The 15,604-nt window shown below is 45.5% G+C and overlaps 1 protein-coding gene and 1 non-coding gene across 2 annotated transcripts in view; both read left to right on the forward strand.

Moving 5' to 3' along the window:
- Window positions 1-15,604, forward strand: part of LOC126188056 (kalirin) — a 2,181,516-nt gene that overhangs the window by 228,601 nt on the left and 1,937,311 nt on the right. The gene's annotated exons all lie outside the window — the stretch shown is intronic.
- Window positions 4,910-4,981, forward strand: Trnaa-agc (transfer RNA alanine (anticodon AGC)). Its single transcript has one exon. It is a non-coding gene; the product is annotated as a tRNA-Ala (tRNA).

Raw genomic sequence — 15,604 nt, forward strand, 5'->3', positions numbered from 1 at the left:
CAGTTTTTCTGGAATTGTAATCTTTTCTTTGCCTGAACGCTTATAAGCGTAGATATTTTGCGTTGGTGATTAAGGACGGTGTACTGGAAAACATTACATCAGTATTTACGTCATTTTCAGACTAATAATTATAACTATTAGGAATAGTATTTTTTAGTTTGGTAGGTACCTCCAGTTACATGTGGCGAGAGCATGTCATTAATGCTTATTTTTTCTCTGGGCATCAGGTCGTGTGTTGAAGTGTGTACGCAAAGCTGTTAGTCTATACTGACAAACGTAGTCCACATAGTGGTGCACTACGACCGTGCGGTTAACTTCTTGTTGTAAAGTTCGTGACGTGTTTGTGGTAAGTGTTTGGTTCAGAGGAGGAACAACAAACAAACTGATGTGTGTACATATTAAGGTACCACATATAAAAATATCTGCACCTACACCCTTTGTATTTTGTTTGGTCGTTAGTTTTGAAGGAATCCGCACGTGAGGGAGTAAGCTCGTAATTTCAAAAGCGCGAGGTCTGTGCAACGAATCTGCCAGCTGTAATTCACTATTCAATTCTCTGTATTTATTTATTTTTCATTCCCGCGTAATTCCAACAACAGACTTATTATGACAGTACAATTATCAATATTTAATCATTCATTTATTATTTTTGTAATCTGTATCCTCAAAGGGAGTAAACGTTTTCGTAAGGAGGCAGGAAATAAAAAAAAGGATACATAAGAACTTTCAGTCCTTTCAGTATATCCATTTTATTTATATTACTGTACCTACATTTGTAACAGGTGTACTGCGCAATCTTTGGAGTACTGCACGAGTCAGGATGAACTGATCACAGACACATGGAAAACAATAATTAATGCGACATACAGCACTTGTAATAAACGCCAAATTTTGGCGTGAGCGTGGTTTTTGGAATGTGACTATTGCAAAACAAACTTTGTTTATATTAATAAACGGTTCTTGGTCATTACACCTTTTCGTAGCCTACCACGCATATCTGTTGTTAAAATTACACGGGAAAGGAGAAAAAAGGAAAGTACTGTCTCAGGCTTACGAAACTAAGAGCTTATTGTTCGGGCGCGGAATCCTTGTTTAGTAGCGACCATACGAAGTGTATAAGCACGCCTAAAATTTTCAAACTCGATTTTCTCGGTGATTGAGAGTTGTGTCTCCCTCTTTACATACACTGACAAAAAAAAAATCGCAACGCCAAGAAGGAGTTGCGCGGCCTAAAAGAAAGTTGGTAGGCGTGTTTCTACATCTGAAAGGTGATGTCTGTTCCGATACCGCGCCAGTCGTTGAAGAGTGGCGCTAATAGCGTCTGTATGAGGATGCCAGTCAGGTTTGCTTTAGATACACACTATAGCGGTCGTGAGCTTCAGTTACCTTTGAGATTGGACGTCGGGAGTTGATTTTAGTCAACAATGCCTTTAATGTGACATTTTCAGCACCTCACTGAGTTTGAACGAGGCCATGCAACAGGGCCACGAGAAGCTGGATGTTCCTTCTGCGATATTGCAAAAAGACTTGGCAGGAATGAAGCCACTGTACATGATTGCTGGCAGCGATGTTCACGAGAATGTACGGTCGCAAGAAGACCGGGCTCCGGATGGCTACATGGCGCTACCGAGCGGGAAGACCATCGTCGCCGGCGTATGGTTCTGGCGCATAGTAGTCCATCTACAGTAGCAATTTGGGCAGCACTTGGCACCACAGTGACACAACGAACTGTTACAAATCGGTTACTTCAAGCACAGCTCCACGTCACACGCCCTGTAGTGTGCATCGCACTGAACCAAAACCACCGCCATTTGCGACCTAAATGGTTTCAAGCGAAAGCTCATTGGAGGGCAGGGTAGAGGTCTGTTGTTTTTTTTCTGATGAAAACTCGTTCTGCCTCGGTGCCAGTGTTGGCCGTGTGTTGGTTAGGAGGAGGCAAGTTGAGGGCCTGCAGCCAACTTGTCTGCGTGCTACACACATTGGACTTCCACCTGGAGTTAAGGCTGGGGTGCGATTTCGTATGTCAGCAACAACTCTCTCGTGGCTATCCCATGCACCGTGACTGCAAATTTCTACGTTAGCCTGTGATTCGACCTGTTGTGCAACCAATCATAAACAGCATTCTATGGGTTGTTTTCCAGCAGAATAATGCTCGGCCACATACTGCTGTGCTGCCTTGGCCTACTCGATCACCAGATCTGTCTCCCATCGACTTTGAATGGGACACAGCCCCATGACCCATGGCTTCCTTCTCAGACGTGAATTGATGCATGTGGTGTGCTGATTACGGTTCGCAACATTTTAACCGGCTGTATTTTATATAGTGACGAGAGAGCCTAAACTGGTTTATCGACAGCTCTGCCCTCAATTTTAGGTGAGAATTAGCTGAATGTGGCACGCGTTTTATGATTTCGTTTTTTTGTATCCTCTTCTACCTAGGCTCTTAGGTCGGCCTTTTAGTATATTAGAGACGACTAGCTCATCCAGTGACTATTTCTATGATCCGCCAATCTTCTGTTCTGGACTTCCTTTCGTGGCTGTCCAAATTAGATATCATTGTTTGTAATTTTCTGCGTTGACTCGCTTATTCCATTGTACCGTTCAGAGGTGTCATGTGTGTTCATGTAAAAAAGAGTGCAAGAGAGCATATGTGATCTTATGTTGTATTTTAAGCTATCCTCATTTTGTGTGCTATAGCTCCATTCACCTCACACATTCAGCGTACGGGCGGTGATCATCGCAATGTCGAGCGCCCTCCAGATGCAGCAACAACAACAAAAAACAGTCCTATCGAGCACGCGTGGGATATGATCGAATGACATCTCCAGCGTCATCCATAGACAGCATTAATCGTCCATGTTTTGACCGACCAAGTGCAACAGGCATGGAACTCCATCCCACAAACTGACATTCGGCCCCTGTACAACACAATGCATGCACGTTTGCACGCCGGGATTCATCTCGCTGGCGGTTACGCCGATTGTTAATGTACCAGCATTTCACATTTGCGATAGCTTATCTCGCGCTTAACCTGTGGTCTTGCAATTTTAGTAACTTAAGTATTTTACCGAGTCAAATGTATTGCCGAAATTTTATTACTCTTCATTAACTATTTTTTGGTGTTGCGATTTTTTTTGTCAATGTGTGTTGAGGTCCTAGTCGTGTCGTACATACCCTGCGAATATGAAGCAAATCAGTGACGGGAAGTTCATAATGTCCTCGTGTGAGATCCTTTAACCACAACTTTTCTTACGCGTTGTTACATGGCTGCGAGTGGCAGACGAGTTGGATTGTGGGCAATTTTATTCACGTTGTGGTCGTGGCCGTGCCCAGGCACGATAGTTCCTTTCTGCCATCCTGCCACATCGACTGAACTTCTTACGCTGTTTCAGTACAACAGGATGGCACATACGAACCATTTCACTGGCTTGACTTACGTCAACGGTGGAGGATTGCGTGACCACCTGACGCAGCGTTCACTCTAAGAAGATATTCGGTGCGCTGGCTGACGGGAATTGCTGTTTCGATAGAAGTCCCATATCCAGCCTTTATTCATCTTTCTCTGGTCTCTAGCAACCATAGCTTTCAATATCGTATGCAAATAGTGCCTTTACTTGACATGTCAATAAATTTAAATCATTCCATACTCAGTCACATATTACAACATTACTGTAATCTTTAACTCGGCATGTTACATTTGCTTTCGTTTACGACGGCCTTGTCAACGCGCTGATTCTGAGGAAGAGCTCTCGCGTGTGCTCACGCTCGTGAGGAGTGAGGGAAATAACGCGCGCATCACGTGGTTGCGACAGAGAAGAAACACCATCTTTGAAATAGCTGTGAATCAGTTGTGAGAGAGGTGCCATCTAATATCTGCAATGACATTGTGTAACACCGACAATGTCTTCGCTCTTCAGTCTGCAATGCGAGGGATATTATTTTATACAGAAAAGATGGGTTCGAATAATTTTTAGTGTATCGTAATATGCTGAATACTTGCAGGGAGTTCAGTTTATAACCGTGTCTAACCACGTTAAGACATACGGAAAATGTGAAGGAAGCTCTCTGAAAAGGAAGAAGAAGAAGAAGAAAAATAGAGTTAGTGTGCCACGATGATGAGCTACAAAACTGATGGTGATTTAGGAAAAGGGATATGTGGTAGCTGCTGCTGAACGTTTATGTCCATTTTAGATAGAACAGTTCCACGTGGTACGGTTATCAAACGTAACAAACATGCACTCCCCCCACCCACCCCCCACCCCCACACACACACGCTATTGCAGACGACGTACAGAGAAAGTTTGCAAAATCTTTGTAAAGAATTTGTTGAACATTCTTCAGTTCTCTATGAAAATGTAGACATCGCAGGCAACGCAGCTGCATGCTAATTTCTTAGCAGTGTTTAAGGAAGTGTAGAAAATGTAGGACTGTAGTGGAATTTATTAGTTTATGTGCCTACAGACGGAGCGCCATTCGTATCGGGAAAAAGTCAGAATTCGTAGCGCGACTCACTGGAAAATGATAACCTTCCGGCACCCAACTCTTTATGATGTCCATTTTGTAGGAATTGACCAGTAATGTCAAACGGAACTGCTTGGTTCCAAAGACCCTTTCAAGTGTCAAACATGTATGATGTATATATGCAGACTGAAGCGAGTAAAGAAAATTTGTACCAAGGCTGGGATTCGAACCCAGGTCTTATGCTCGAACTGGGCGGATGCGCTGACCACTACGCCAGTGGCTTTGCGCAACTCCACGGACTACTGTAGCACGCCTCTCTCCTCATTCCAAATTCTCATTCGCAGCCCACTGGTATTCTCACTAAACGCGAACAGTATACCGGTGGGATGCGGCATGAATGAGAATTTGGACTCAGGGTAGTAGTCTGTGCAGTTTGAAAAGCCATTGTGCCAGGGTGGCGAAATGGTTAGCGCATCTGCCTAGCAAGCAGGACACCTGGGTTCGAATCCCACCCCTGGTAGAAATTTTGATTTGCTGCTTCAGTCTGCATTCATAGATGTTTGAGAGTTGAAAAGGTCTCTGGAACCATATAATTTCATTTCATGACAACACCTATGCCTGAGTTTCAGGCAGGATACCCGTTTCGTTCGATGATGAGGTGCTATTCCAATACAGCTTGAGAGCCTATGCAATGCTGTTCGAGTATAGGGGAAATACCAGTGGGCTGAGGCATTAATGGGAGTCAGGATTGAGCAGGGAGGCGCGCTAGGGTAACCCACACAATTGTGCAAAGCCACTGTGCTAGGGTGGCGTCGTTTTAGACCTTCTGCCTAGTGAGCGGGAGACCTAGGTTCGAATCCCAGTCTCGGCACAAATTTTCATTTGTCTCTTCGATCTCTGATGTGATAGGTATATAAAGACGTCTAGATTTCTCCAAGGATTTCCCTCAGGATCGATATCCTCGATTATACGTCTCCACATGACTCCCCACCTTTATTCCATGTGTCGACGGAAGGGCTACAGTGCTCGCAGGCCTACACTCACCGTCTACTCGCGCCGCACGTTTTCTGTGAAGTCCTGGTTTACGAGGACGAAGACACACTGAATCCGTAGTCACCTGCTAGCTATAGTTGGCTCTGCCGTGAAAGCTGTCGCTACTGACCGAAGCCGTTCGATGTCTATCCACACAGCTACTCCAGTTAGCCACCAGCGCGAGAGACTTTGTAGAGTGACTCGAAAAGCGACCAGTGTGCTCTTTAATGTTTGTGCCTGCCTTTTTCCGCGGTGAAGGTGTTTAAATGATATCGCCTTGCTATAACGACGTGGAGGCTTTCCAGAGGGCGGTGTGGGTCCTCTTCTCCCGGATCGGGCGCCGCCGTATTGATGGAGAGGCGCGCGCGGGTCCCGCGGGGATCGATGCGAGGTCCCCTGTGCATTGTTGCCGCCGGCGCGGCGCGTGTTTGCCCACTGGGTCACCAGCCGTGTTGCAGTCCCCACTCTCAGCCCGCGCGTGTACAGCTGGGAGTGTAACGCGTGCCGTTTTACTTTTCATGTGCCTGTAAGTGTTTGCAGCATGTCCAAACACGATTCTGAAGCATTGAATAATACAAATAAAGTAGTTTTCTGCGGCAGTCACTTATTTACTTGGGGCGTTCAATAAGTAATTTTTTCAGGAAGCACGTTGGTTTTGTTCACGAATCCAATACACTATATTACTCCGCACTCTTTTGGTTACAAAATCCTATTTTTCAACATAATCTCCGTTTAATGCGACTGCCTTAACGCCACATTCATGGGAAGGCCTATATGCCCCCATTATACCACCATGGACGAGGTTGGAGCAACGTCTTGCTGCATCGTAAGCTCCTAATCATCCACGTATTGCTTCCCGTGGATTGCATTCTTCATTGGGCCGAACAGACGGAAATCGGAAGGTGCGAGATCGGGCCTGAGGGGTAGATGGGGAAGAACAGCCCAATAAAGTTTTATGAGCTGATCTCGGATGCGTAGACTTTTCTCAGATCTTGTGTTATCAAGGAGAAGTAGTAGTTCGTTTGCATCCGTCGAGAACCTCAAATCAGAGTGTCCGCACGTTCCAACATTGCAGGATTAACAGCTGTGTGCGACCGACCGGCACGCGGGAGATCGCAGATGATTGTGCGACCTTGCAGTGATAACGGACGCCTCGTCCAACGACTCTCTGCGCGTTTGTTCACTGCCAGCTCATTGCAGATATTCTGTAAGCGCATATGAATATCTGCGATGCTCTGGTTTCCCATGAAAACAAAGTGAATGACAGCCGCCACTTATCGACTTTCGACTTTGTGAAACTATAGGGCTGAAGCGCGAATACGAGGTCCTTCTAAAAAGTATCCGACCTTTGATTTTCCCGCGCAAAATAGAGACGATAGCGCGGCGCCACTTACACAGTAAAGGAAGAAACCTTTATGCGCATGCGTGAATTTTGTCCCCACCTTCCAGCGCGTCGGTAGCTGAGTGAAGTGCTACACAACGTGTTCGTCGGATTAACGATTCTCTCAAGATGACTGAACATGTTGAGAAAATATACTGCATCAAATTTTGTCAAAATCTTGGTGAATGTCAAATCGCAACAGTCTGCAAGATTCAACAGGTGTTTGGAGAAGATGCGATGGGTGTAACATAAATTAAGGAGTGGTTCAACTGATTCAAAAAATGGCCGCACATCAGCGGAGAGTGACCAGCGTTCTGGTAGGCCCCAGACTGCTCGGAGTGCAACTGTTGTTGAAAGGGTGCAAAATTTGGTGACGGCAGATCGTCGTTTGACCGCGCGGGAGGTTGGAGTGAGTAAAGATTCTGAACATGCAACGAGTGGCTGCGAAATTCGTGCCCAAGTTGTTGTCGCTGGAACAAAAAGACCTCCGTTTTGACGTTGCACAGGACCTTCTGGACACCACCAACACTGATCTTCGGTCTCTGAACACCGTGATAACTGGAGATGAGTCATGGGTGTACGGGTATGACCCAGAAACAAAAAGACAGTCGTCACAATGGAAGCATCCTGAGTCTCCAAGGCCGAAGTAAGTGCGGCAGGTGCGAAGCAAAATCAGGGTGATGCTTAATGTCTTTTTTGATGTCTGTGAGATTGTGCATCACGAATACACATCGGAAGGATAAACAGTGACAAAGCAGTACTATCCGGATGTTCTCCGGCGACTCCGTGACGCAGTTCGGCGCAAAAGACCAGACATGTGGACGGCGAAAGACTGCAACTGCATCACGACAACGCCCCTGCACATTCGTCCCACTTGATCCAAAATTTCTTGGCCAGACATGGAATTTCAGCCGTTCGCCAATCTCCCTATTCTCCAGAAATGGTTCCTTGCGACTTCTGGTTGTTTCCAGAATTGAAGACGCCACTGAAAGGACCCCGATTTGGGAGTAGAGAAGAGATAATGCGGAACACGACGACGGGACTGAACACCATTCCAAAAGAAGACTTCCAGAGGTCTTTCCAGCAGTGGAAGGATCGGTGAGCTTAGTGTGTACAAGCACAAGGGGCCTACTTTGAAGGTGATTGGGATCCCAACCCCGCCAGGTATTCTAAAATTTTTCTTTTGGCCGAAGGTCGGATACTTTTTGGAGAGGCCTCGTATTCCATGATGTCGCACAACAAATTCCGCATTTTTTCAACAGAAATTGGCCGAGAAGAAAACAATGTTGCATTACGTACTGAATGTCCCTAGTACTTTGCCACTATGCGTTTCAGTGGTTCACACCATCATATTCGAAATGTGTAGTGGCATAATAAGTATGGGATTAACGCAAACAAAAATTTAATTTATGTTTATCAGCCGTCGTGATGTCGTACTTTGTGGACGACATATTCGATGGATACTACGACACTGTGGTATGACAAACTTTTGTCCATAGCAAGTGACATAGTTTACCCGGTAACTGAACAACAAGTATCACACGGCCGCTACTGTCTACTTTACTAAACGGCTAAAACACTCGCCAGATTCCAGTTGCCTTCCCGGAGCAACAAAATTTGACTTTGTCTTCGTGTAATTATTGACCGAATTAAAAAATGTAATATGCTGTCACAGTCTACTCATTAAGAGGTACAATCTTATGTTAAACCTTTAACACAGTACGCCAAATATTAAAGCTAGAAACTGTGTACGTGTTTTGAGGCGCCGGGGTGGCCGAGCGGTTCTAGGCGCTACAGTCTGGAACCGCGCGACCACTACGGCCGCAGGTTCGAATCCTGCCTCGGGCATGGATGTGTGTGATGTTCTTAGGTAGTTAGGTTTAAATAATTCTAAGTTCTAGGGGACTGATGACCTCAGAAATTAAGTCCCATAGTGCTCAGAGCCATTTGAACCATTTTTTTTGTTTTGAGGCAGCGTTAATTAGACAGTATTTGTCCATTACTTCAGAAAGAGCCTTTACTGATGTGTAACAAACTTCACACATAACTTCAAACCTTTATGAAACTTTTTCACGCCTACAACTCCTACACAATGATGAAAGGAAGAAAGTCTCTTGCTTGGAACCTTTCCTTTAAAAACGGGTTAAAAACAATCTTGACGGCAATAAAATACACTCCTGGAAATTGAAATAAGAACACCGTGAATTCATTGTCCCAGGAAGGGGAAACTTTATTGACACATTCCTGGGGTCAGATACATCACATGATCACACTGACAGAACCACAGGCACATAGACACAGGCAACAGAGCATGCACAATGTCGGCACTAGTACAGTGTATATCCACCTTTCGCAGCAATGCAGGCTGCTATTCTCCCATGGAGACGATCGTAGAGATGCTGGATGTAGTCCTGTGGAACGGCTTGCCATGCCATTTCCACCTGGCGCCTCAGTTGGACCAGCGTTCGTGCTGGACGTGCAGACCGCGTGAGACGGCGCTTCATCCAGTCCCAAACATGCTCAATAGGGGACAGATCCGGAGATCTTGCTGGCCAGGGTAGTTGACTTACACCTTCTAGAGCACGTTGGGTGGCACGGGTAACATGCGGACGTGCATTGTCCTGTTGGAACAGCAAGTTCCCTTGCCGGTCTAGGAATGGTAGAACGATGGGTTCGATGACGGTTTGGATGTACCGTGCACTATTCAGTGTCCCCTCGACGATCACCAGTGGTGTACGGCCAGTGTAGGAGATCGCTCCCCACGCCATGATGCCGGGTGTTGGCCCTGTGTGCCTCGGTCGTATGCAGTCCTGATTGTGGCGCTCACCTGCACGGCGCCAAACACGCATACGACCATCATTGGCACCAAGGCAGAAGCGACTCTCATCGCTGAAGACGACACGTCTCCATTCGTCCCTCCATTCACGCCTGTCGCGACACCACTGGAGGCGGGCTGCACGATGTTGGGGCGTGAGCGGAAGACGGCCTAACGGTGTGCGGGACCGTAGCCCAGATTCATGGAGACGGTTGCGAATGGTCCTCGCCGATACCCCAGGAGCAACGGTGTCCCTAATTTGCTGGGAAGTGGCGGTGCGGTCCCCTACGGCACTGCGTAGGATCCTACGGTCTTGGCGTGCATCCGTGCGTCGCTGCGGTCCGGTCCCAGGTCGACGGGCACGTGCACCTTCCGCCGACCACTGGCGACAACATAGATGTACTGTGGAGACCTCACGCCCCACGTGTTGAGCAATTCGGCGGTACGTCCACCCGGCCTCCCGCATGCCCACTATACGCCCTCGCTCAAAGTCCGTCAACTGCACATACGGTTCACGTCCACGCTGTCGCGGCATGCTACCAGTGTTAAAGACTGCGATGGAGCTCCGTATGCCACGGCAAACTGGCTGACACTGACGGCGGCGGTGCACAAATGCTGCGCAGCTAGCGCCATTCGACGGCCAACACCGCGGTTCCTGGTGTGTCCGCTGTGCCGTGCGTGTGATCATTGCTTGTACAGCCCTCTCGCAGTGTCCGGAGCAAGTATGGTGGGTCTGACACACCGGTGTCAATGTGTTCTTTTTTCCATTTCCAGGAGTGTATTTATTTGCGGTGGTAAGGATGTGACCAACTTCAGACCATTTACACCGCGATGGTAGGCGGTGGTGGTGAACGGAGCCCATGTTGTGACTCCACGAACGTCTACGTGAATCTGAGCAGTTGACGTTCGTGGTGTCACAAGACGTGCTCCTTCACTGCCACCGCCTACCATCGTGGTATAAATGGTCTGAAGTTGGTCACATTCTTGCCATCGCAAATAAATATTTTATTGCGGTCAAGACTGCTTTTAATCCATTTTTTTAGTATTTTGCCAGATGGTTGGATTTCTCCACGAGAAATGTTCGTAAAAATTACTACATTTTCGCGGTCCATGTTGTAAAACTTCATCATCAGGCACAACGTTTTGATTTATTACTTATTTGCTTCTAAGTAACACAGCTTGCAGACAGTTTTCACATATACCACTGGTTAGATGTACCTGCTAAATTATATCATGTACGACATATAGTTAAGAGATATGACGTCTTAAGTTTCGAGATCGGTGAGAAACTAGTTCTGCTTGAAGTGAAACGCAAATTAACCGGACTATACTCATCCATTGTTTGGTCATGAGAGCATTTAGCGACTATAACAAACTTTAAAAATAATTTCAAATCTTCTCTAAACTTTTTCGTTTGTCTGTGGTTGGATAATCCGAAACTAATAAAACAAACATAATTAGAGTTTTGCGTCCCCGCCAAAAAGTTTTACATGCTTAACGACAAATGTTTAACGCATTAACTCATTTGCAAAAGTAAATCTTTAGTGGGGGATTACTGATTTTGAAATATTCCTGATCTCTTGCAGAGGCGGGTAAGGGGATTTCACAAAGCAAACGCACAAATAATTACTCAAATAGAAATGAATTTTTAGTACACCACATCTTCAAATCGAACTAAAAATTGTAAAACAATTTTTCGTAGCCTGATAAAATTCCTATCCTCATAAAGATTTTCCGGAAAATTTTTGACTGTGTATTTTTAATAGCTATGTAAATACTTGTAAGATTTAAAACGAAACATGTGGGGCGCACGCAATAGGTAACAGGAAGTAAGTGAACTGTTCATGCACCAATTAAAAAGCAACATACTGTAAGGAGATCATGCATCGATTACTTATTTTTGTTTGTTCAGTATATCTAAGGCTTTAAATCTAGGTTAAAAAATTTCTGAAAATAGTTCAAATGAGCCCAGAAGCAGTTTTTATTTACTTGTTGGGTAACACGAGCAGTTTTCAAGTTTAGAAATGCTTTACATTCGAAATAACCTGAGATAAGCGAAATGTTTATCTCATATATCCGCAGGTGATTTCAAGAAAATTTTCTATCTTCATCGGGCACCAGTTAGGCGTGCTTCATGAATCGAATGAAGTAAGTACGGTAACTGCCCTTCTTTCAAGGGAGCGCCTATAATGCGTGTGTTACGCAGATGGAGATTTCGTGTCAAACATCCTGTACCCTTTATTTTTGGCGTTTCTTGATGGGAGGACAGCTGCATTACTTACGTTGTTCGATTCATGAAGAACTCGCAACAGATATCTGAAGGTGAGGCAATACTTTCTTGAACTCGACAGTAGTTATAAGAGATAAATATGAAAATAAAATATAAAAAATATAGTTGCAATCAAACTGACATTCATTGGAATAAAGTACTGAAATATCCTCTGCATGCTTCTACAAACGCGGCTGGCCGCGGTGGTCTAGCGGTTCTAGGCGCTCAGTCCGGAACCGCGTGACTGCTGCGGTCGCAGGTTCGAATCCTGCCTCGGGCATGGATGTGTGTGATGTCCTTAGGTTAGTGAGGTTTAAGTAGTTCTAAGTTCTAGGGGACTAATGACCACAGATGTTAAGTCCCATAGTGCTGAGAGCCATTCTACAAACGCATACGGTCCCACAAAATTAATGGTTAGTTAACAAATGGTTCAAATTGCTCTGAGCACTATGGGACTCAACTGCTGAGGTCTTAAGTCCCCTAGAATTTAGAACTACTTAAACCTAACTAACCTAAGGACATCACACACATCCATGCCCGAGTCAGGATTCGAACCTGCGACCGTAGCGGTCGCGCGGTTCCAGACTGTAGCGCCTAGAACCGCTCGGCCACTCCGGCCGGCGGTTAGTTAACAGTCATCGTGATAAAATTCAGGCTGAAAACCAGGACCAGTTTAAGATTAATGGGTGGGTTGGAATTTTAGGTGACTATTCTTCCTGATGTTATTTGTGCTGTCTAGAAGAACTTATTTTCAGATCTTTCTGCGAGACTGGCTGCACGTTGTGCACTTACGAATAAAGGAATCACCTTTGATGGGGCACAGTACATTGCAGTCGTATTGTTCTATATCCACGCGATGGTGTCTATCACAACAGATTAATCGGTTGTGACGAATTAGTTCCATGACATGCACTTTGTCCCCACCTCAGTCCTTAGGATGTATGGAGTCGTGTAGAGCAATAGTTTTATTCAGCGTGAATTGCTAATCTAGGGACGCTTCATCAAGCTTTTGCGGAATCAAGCGAAACTATTCGGCACCGTGGTTGAAAAAATCCCACATCCCATGATCCGACAGGTACATGCGTTGTAGATGCAAGTGGAAGTCAAAATGCAGTTCTGTTATGAGTTTCTGACTCGAAAACTTCGTAAAAATCTCTTTCGTTGAACAGACAAAAACGAAGGATTTTCGGAAACCCGTTTATATGGACTTTCTTTCCTTGCGTTTGTTCAAGGTTGCCGCTCCAAAGTTTGTAAAAAAAGACTGTGTAATGTATTGCGCGGGGAGGATAGAAAACGTTTCTCAGAAGGCGTTTATAGGATATCAGTGGCCTATACGTGTTTCAAAAGTGTTGGTGCAGAAATACGGCGTTATCAGGATGTGGCTTTGTATGAATACACTGCGAAAGCATATGCGGTAGGCGACACGGTAAAAAACTCTGCGATTGGCTCGGGCATACACTAGCACGTTGCCATTCCTGTGTTGTCGTGGATGTGGAGGCAGCCGCGGAAGAGCCAGCTATCTGTAGCCGGGGCAGGTAAATGGCCGGCTTTCGCTTTGATTACTGGGCATGAAACGCTCTCGAATGGTCAGCTGGCGGGAACGCGCCGCAGTTATCGGAAAGCAATTGTTCGCTGCTGCGGCCCGTGTCCGTGGCGGCTCGTCGCTTCCAGAGCGTCGCGCACCTGTGGTTTCATTACCTCTCCTCACACGGAATTTTTTCTGCGTGCGGGGTGTCGTGTTTTAGGTTTTCGATAACAACGCGTCATATAGTACTCTATCTGTATAGGAGACCTCCAGTCCTTTATCTCATGACCTTCGCCACTGCTGCGCAAAAGTAACTTTCGCAGGATGTACCATTGACAAGTAACATATTTCATTAAACTTGGACCACACGTAGAAAGAACTGCTACAGTATGGTAAGGAAGGTAAGTGAAGAACTTACATAGACAAACAGAAAATCACTTTTATTCAAAGATAATAATCACATAGGTCACAGCGTTTTATGAACGTGCTCTTGGACATTACGGAATGCATGACTTGGCTCTTAACAGGGTGTGTTCATCTTTGGAGCATGAAATATATTCGCAATTGCGAATATGGGCAACCATTAGCAGTAGTCCTATAACAGAATGGCTGCAATGAAAATTTGCCCCGAACCGGGACGTGAACCTGGATTTCCCGGTTATCACGAGCGGTTGCCTTACCTTAGTCTATCTCAGCATGCTTCACGGACAGCCCCAAACTTCTATATGTCGTCAGCAATGGGTGTACAACCTGCAGTCGTACATCCATTATGTATGTTTCCATACAGGGGAAAAATTTTACTTGAAAGTCCCTTGCCCGGTATCGGCGAGTAAATGCGATACTGCAGTGCCTCTGTTGTTCTGAAGTACAATGCACGCATGCATGTCGGAAGGAACATTGCGGTGTACTTCTGAACAACACAGGTAGTGCAATATCGTATCTTCGCAGCGGACAGAATGTTCTCTCCTAGAGAGGTGAAGCACATGAAAATGCTTTTATTTCATGGTAATTTCTGGCTGAAGTGTTTTTGACAGGAATTTATTCCTCGCTTGTACCTGTGTGTGTAGCCTTCTTCGGCATTCTCATCCAGTATTGTATGTCAAGGATAAACTCGCCGAGTCCAAATAACATGGCTCACGTAAGTGCAGCCTGAGAACGCTGCATTGTGTGTTGCTGACTGGTCGACAACGGAGTACACGACGCGCCACAAAGACAGTTCTAGTGAAAGCGTTGAGCACTCGGCGTCTAGGATACAACTTATCTCAGTGTCTCTCGCGGTCTATTCTGTTGTGGAGCAGGAACAAACCTGTCGACATCGTTAAGTAGCTTCCTATTCTCACGTTTAGTTCCTTCACACAAAAAAAGAGGAGTGGGTCAATTAGGGTTTAGCGGCCGGTCGATGAAGAGAGAATTAGAGAAAAAGACTCAGCCGGACCTAGACAAGGATAGGGAAGGAAATTGGCAGAGTCCCCTGCAAATGAGCAATTTCGACATTCGCCTTAAACGTTTTAGGAAAATCGCGAAGAACGTAAAACTAGATGGCCGGGCGAAGGTTTTAATGCCGCCTTTCCAAATCATTAACACCCGGTTAGGCGCGGCTAATGCCCAGCGACATTGATCGCGGAGAACCTTTGAGACAGGCTTCTCGTTTCTGCCCAAGTAAAACGGAAACGGAAATGAATTTAGTCAGACATAATGAAACCGAGTAGTTTAACTGTATCAATCTTCATTAGTCCTTCCTTCCGTACAAAAGATGTAGTAAGGCGTACAGCAAACAGCAGTTGTCTCATGCAGTGGTTATGATGTGAATTTTGAGCCCATTACAGATTTTGATTGCCCACAGTGATAGGAACAAGGTTCGTACATCTTCTCTGAATCAGTCGTTTTGTCGCCAGTCAGTTAGTTTTGCGTATTAAAGTACCGCACTGGAGCCAGGGATAACCGCCAGATGAATTACGTTTGTATCTTTTCATTGGGGACATCTTTCCCTTCTGACACTGTGTACATCTCTTTAGCAAAATTGTAGCACTTCGTTTGGTTTCACTTGAGTCATTTTTCTCTCCTTTCCTCATTAATTCCTAGTATTTTCACAACGTCTAGATGTTAGATATAAAGGGAGGC

Source organism: Schistocerca cancellata, chromosome 5 (genome assembly GCF_023864275.1).
Source record: "Schistocerca cancellata isolate TAMUIC-IGC-003103 chromosome 5, iqSchCanc2.1, whole genome shotgun sequence".
In the NCBI taxonomy this organism is placed as follows: Eukaryota; Metazoa; Arthropoda; class Insecta; order Orthoptera; family Acrididae; genus Schistocerca; species Schistocerca cancellata.